This window comes from Corylus avellana, chromosome ca5, assembly GCF_901000735.1.
Source record: "Corylus avellana chromosome ca5, CavTom2PMs-1.0".
NCBI classification, from domain to species: Eukaryota; Viridiplantae; Streptophyta; class Magnoliopsida; order Fagales; family Betulaceae; genus Corylus; species Corylus avellana.
This window is the reverse complement of record NC_081545.1, coordinates 16145257-16150935: the sequence shown is the minus strand read 5'-3', so window position 1 is coordinate 16150935 and position 5679 is coordinate 16145257.

The following is a 5679-nucleotide window of genomic DNA, read 5'->3' as shown; positions in this document are numbered from 1 at the left end:
CTAACGGATAGACTAATTTGGTCACTTATCAAAACCACAGGGACCTCCTGTGATAAAAATGAAACCCCAGGGGGGAAAAAATAAAGTTGTGAAACCCCAGAGACTAATTTAGTATTTAACCCTATTTTTTAAATGCAGGAGAGGAGGTAAAGGGGTAAAGGGGCAAAAGAGGAATAATTATTAATTGATGTTAGGGATTGTACGAATTTTACTACCATTTTAATCGGGGACATAAATTTCATATAAATTGGTTTGTATGAGTTTTTTTACAAATCAGCCTCTAAGAGTGGAGTAATGTTATAAGGAGGACTAGAGTCCTCCCAAATATGACATGACTTTGAAAATCACTAATAAATCAAAACTCAATAATGATGATCAGATCCCAAATTCAATGGTAATTTTAAAAAATATGTCATATTTGAAATGACTCTAGTTATCTTTATAAATTACTCCTAAGAGTGATATGTGTCTTTTAAAGATGTGAGAATCATATGTTATTAAAAAAAAACACGTGCTCGCCACATACCAATTTTTTTTTTTCATCAAATTGGTGAGGCTAAAAATAAGAGTTTTTAAGCATTTTCATCAAATTGTCTCACCAAAATAATCAAGAAGTGGTTTTGGTGAGGCTACTAATTGTGCTCTTATCAATTTTTTAGCAGCTTAAAGGGGACATTGTCGCAATTAAAAATTAAAAATAATATTATCAATTGAGTGTTAATTGAGTGATAGTTTAAGAAAGGTTATGTAAAGTTTTCCCTAAAAAGAAATTGCTTAATTAATTTCTAGGTGACTATGCAAATTGTCATCAATGATTCAAATTAACCCAAGAAAGGACTATTATATATATTGTCATTGGAGGGAAAGATTGTTGAATTTTGGAATGAGGCTATGACCTATGAGTTTAGACCTCATCTTTCTTAGAATCTAATTTATATCTATGGTTCCATAATAGGTATACACTCTTTATAGAATGGTACTTTAGGAGTGATGGTTTTCATCTTTATTTTTATCTACTTCAGTTGTTCAATATATATATATATAAGTATTTAATTTGTATTAAAATTAGTCTTCTGAAACCCCTTTTTCTTCTTGTCGTAGCAAAGTAGTGCCTTATTCTCGATAGCAAAACAACACTCCAAAAGTTATGCAAATCTCCAAAAGTTATAGTCTTCCGGTAGTGCCTTTTGACTTTTTTGTCCACCGTCCCAGAGAAATTATTTTCTGAAAAGTGTTAGGGAGTCAAATAAATGAACTTAAAAAAAATTTCAAACTGACATGACAAAGATTTTTAAATTAAAAAAAAATGTAATTCCCTCTCCTTTGTCTGCTACTCACGGTCTACCACATCAGTTTAAACAAATTTTTAAGATCATTTGTTTGGCTCCCTAACTCTTCCCTTTCTTTTATTATCTCACTTTTGAAATCTATAACTGATGATAGGGCCGGCAATTTTGATACGACCCACGAACCCAACACGAACATGATACGAAAAAACAGATATTGGGTTTGGGCTTATCGGGTTCGGATCGTAGACCCTATTAAGACCCGGTAATTTCGTGTCTGGCAAGTCGACCCGCCAGACCCGAGTTTTTTTTTTTTTTTTTTTTTTGGATAAGCAAGGAATAACTGCCTCTCCTCTCTCACTCCGTCACTCGTCATTTAGTAAAGTAACTCAACCTAACCTAAAGGCTCTGCCTCTCGGCCCTCTCTCACTTGTCACCGACTCACCGGTCACTCTCTTAGTCTCTCTGCTTGCTCTCTCAAGTGACAGTCTCGGTCTCTCACTTAGGGGTGGCAAAATGGGTACCTGACACGACCCGATTACGACTCGTAGATACCTATTACACGATTAGCCTATACACAGACACGACCTATTTAGCTAAACGGGTAATCGGGTTTAACACGATTATAACTCGAAAATAGCCGGATAACCCGACACGACCCGTTTTACCCATTTAAAATAATCGGGTCTAATCGGGTAGACACGACCCGACACAACCCAATTACCCTAAACTATAAATTAAAAAAAAAAAAAAAAAAAATCAAAATTGCATGATACATGCACTGTTTTTCTTCTTCTAGATCAGTTTTCATACAAATGAAGAAGCTTCCACAAGAATATTAATGAGAAAGCTAAAGTGTCCGCAGCGTGTATAGAATGATGCAGAATTGCTGCACACCGTAGGCACTAGGTGGGATCAAATTAAAATTAAAATATGTGATACCACAAATATACATTGATGACCCATTACAATCATAACAGATGATCAAGAATGCCTCCAATTCTTGCCAGAAAAAATAGGAAAAATATTGAAGAGGTCCCTATTCCCTAAGATTTAACCTTTTATCAAAACAGTCCCTAATGTTTAAAATTAAACAAATCACTCTTTAAGACATGCTCTGCTATCAAATTGCTTCCTTCATACATCTATAGTCATCGATACCTCATAAAGCATAGAGTCTAAGTAGGGACAAAACTAAAATTTCTATTTCAAAATGATCAAAATATGAATGAGATTGAGGGGTAAAATGTGTCAACATTTCCATCATAGCAATAAAGAAAAAGACAAGAAAAAAAAAGCTAACAAAAACAAAATAATAAAGAAAAAAAAAAGAAACAAAACTCAAAACTACATCAACATTAGATTCATAATTCATTACAAAACGCAAATTAGGTTCTCATGGGCCAATGGTTATTATGTCACTTCATTTGAAGTCTTGAAGGATTCATGAAGGCATCCATGATCCACCCATATAATCAAAGTCCAAAGATATGAATTACAAAACACTACAAAATACAAATATGATCATTTTAAGAAATATTAATAGATTGTGCTCTAGATGAATTTGGAATGTCACATGAAATTGTCAAAACATCATCTTCTTTGCCATCCAAGTCCAACTTCATTTGTGTGAGTTCTATATCAAAAAATTAGAAGAATTAGTGTTATTTTATTATAGTGTAGTAAAAAAATAATACAAGTAAAATGAAGAAATTAAATATGCAAATAACTAATATTACGGTATTACCTTCATCTCCATATAACCAATCTCTAGTGCAAACTAGTGCCTCAGCAATATCAGGCTTGAGTGAGCTCCTACATTGATCAATCACACGTCCACCAATGCTAAAAGTGGATTCCGAAGCAACAGTAGAAACAAGAATACTCAAAACATCACGAGCCATAGCAGCTACTTTAGGATAGCGAAATTGATTTCCTTTCCAAAAAGAAAGGATATAAAATGTATCATCCAAATTCACAGACCTAGGTTCCTCCAAATAAATGTCCAATTGATTCTTTTCGAAATTAATATCATCTCCAGCAAATGCTAAATAGTCCTACATGAAACAGAGAGAATATAAACATAAATAATTAAGAGTATATATATAAGTTACTAACAAGATAAGAAATTAATGATATTATTCTTCTTTTGCCAAGATAGTTTTGCTCTAGGTACTTGGGACCTCCGAACAGTTATGGAGCTTGAACTTAAAGTATAAGAAGAAGCACTATACTCCATAAAAAGGTCATTTATGTTCCCACGAACATTCTCGAATTGTATAGAATCTATAACTCCATAGATCTTCGTATAGTAATAATTTACAAGATGAAGCTTGTAACGAGGATCTAATATAACTGCTATGGCCAACACTGCACTTAATTCTAACCAATATTTCTCAAATTTAGAGATCATTTGAGTTGCCATTAATCTCTTATGCTCATCTTCACTCACAAGGTCTTCCTTCAAAGATATATAAATCATGGCAACTACGAGAAAGTATAAGTTGGCAATGGGATACTTAGTACCAGAAAAAACACATCTAGCTTCGTAAAAGCAAGCTAAGAAACTACTGATATCACCCACCTTTTCCACTCAAGAGCAGTAGGACAATGCGGCTTATAGTTTGAATCAGTCATCTCCAAATAATTAAAAGCACTCCTATAGTGAATAGCACTCTCAAGCATAAGGTAGGTAGAATTTCATCTGGTTGGCACATCTTGTTTAAACCCCTTATGACTGTCCAATGACATTTGATTTACTGCATGCAGAAATTTTTGTTTTCGCCCTTGTGATCCCTTAACATACTTCATGCTATCTCGAATCTTCTCGATAGCATCATCGATTTCTTTTAATCTATCTTGCACAATTAAATAAAGAATATGGGCACAACAACGCATATGAAAGAGCTCACATTCACAAAGAATGGCTTTCTTAATGTTCAGTGTTTGCTTTAATAAGTCAACACAACGATCATTGGCAGAAGCATTGTCCAATGTTATAGTGAAAATCTTGTTCTCAATCCCCAACTCTTGTAGCAAATCATATATCTTTTCTTTCAAAGAAACACCATCATGTGGTGGAGGCATAAATGAAAAGTTTAACACCCTTTTAGTTAATACACAATCTTTGTTAATAAAATGTGCAATAAGGCACACATACCCATCAGTTGTCAAAGAAGTCCACATATCAAATGTTAAACAAATCCTCCCAGAACAAGCATGCAACATAGATTTAATCATTTCTTTCTCCCTCATATGCATCTTAACTAAATCTGCCTTAACAGTATTTCTAGATATAGATGGTACACCACCACGCAAGTACTGATGTAATTGTCTTACACCATCATATTGAACAAATGAAAAAGGCAAATCATGCTTAATAATCAAAGCAACCAACTCTATATATTTTGGGATCAAATTTAGAGTCACTTACTGATAGAGATCCTGCTTTCCCAGTTAAGAGCATCTGCCCAACATCACGAGTGTTTGCCCTTTCGCAAACTTAAATGTGTTTTCCCAAATTCCCAGTTCCATATGAACTTCGAGCTTTGTATTTATTACCACATGTCTTGCATTTTGCCCATACCTCCGGGTCATTTGGATAAGCATTAGGAATGTCATCATAAAATTGCCAAACAATTGAGGTCTTCCTCCGCTTCTTTCCCTTTTTATTACTCCCAGTCCCCACAGAAACAGAGTCATCTTGTAGTGAATGTAATTCGACCACATCGTCGTCAATGTCGAATGCATCTTCAACAAGTTTTTCAATATTCATCTACACACATAATCATTAGTTAAAGTATATGGCTATATGCTATATAACTATAAATTGAATATTTAAGAATAAATTAAAAGCCATATATAGCTAAGTGAAATAAAATAATCCAAAGCAAACAAATTCTCTATATGCCCACTTATGCAAATTCTAAGTGAAATAAATTCCAAGTGAAATAAAATTCTCTGTATGCCCACTTATACAAACAAATTCTCACAGACGCTATGTCTAGAAGTTTACTCGTTAAACATATGTATATATTCCAATAATTCCTCCTAAATCCTAATAAATTATAGTAACTCACCCCCTTGTTATCACAAGCACCAGGAATGCCCAAAATACAGATGTTTGTACTAGGTAGGTGAGAATTTATATATAAACATGTCCTTCATGTAGATCATGAGGGTGCATCCTCTCCAAATATGATTCAAAAATACAATAATTAAGTACAGAAAAAGAATATGTACAAAAAATAGGTGTCGAAAAATAACCCCACACAGAACTTAATTAAGGGATAAACACAATGACTACCTAGTTGGGCATTTTCACAAACACCTTCCTGGTACATTTAACTCCACCAACCAACAGAACCCATGAATAAAGCCAGACTAAGGCTTG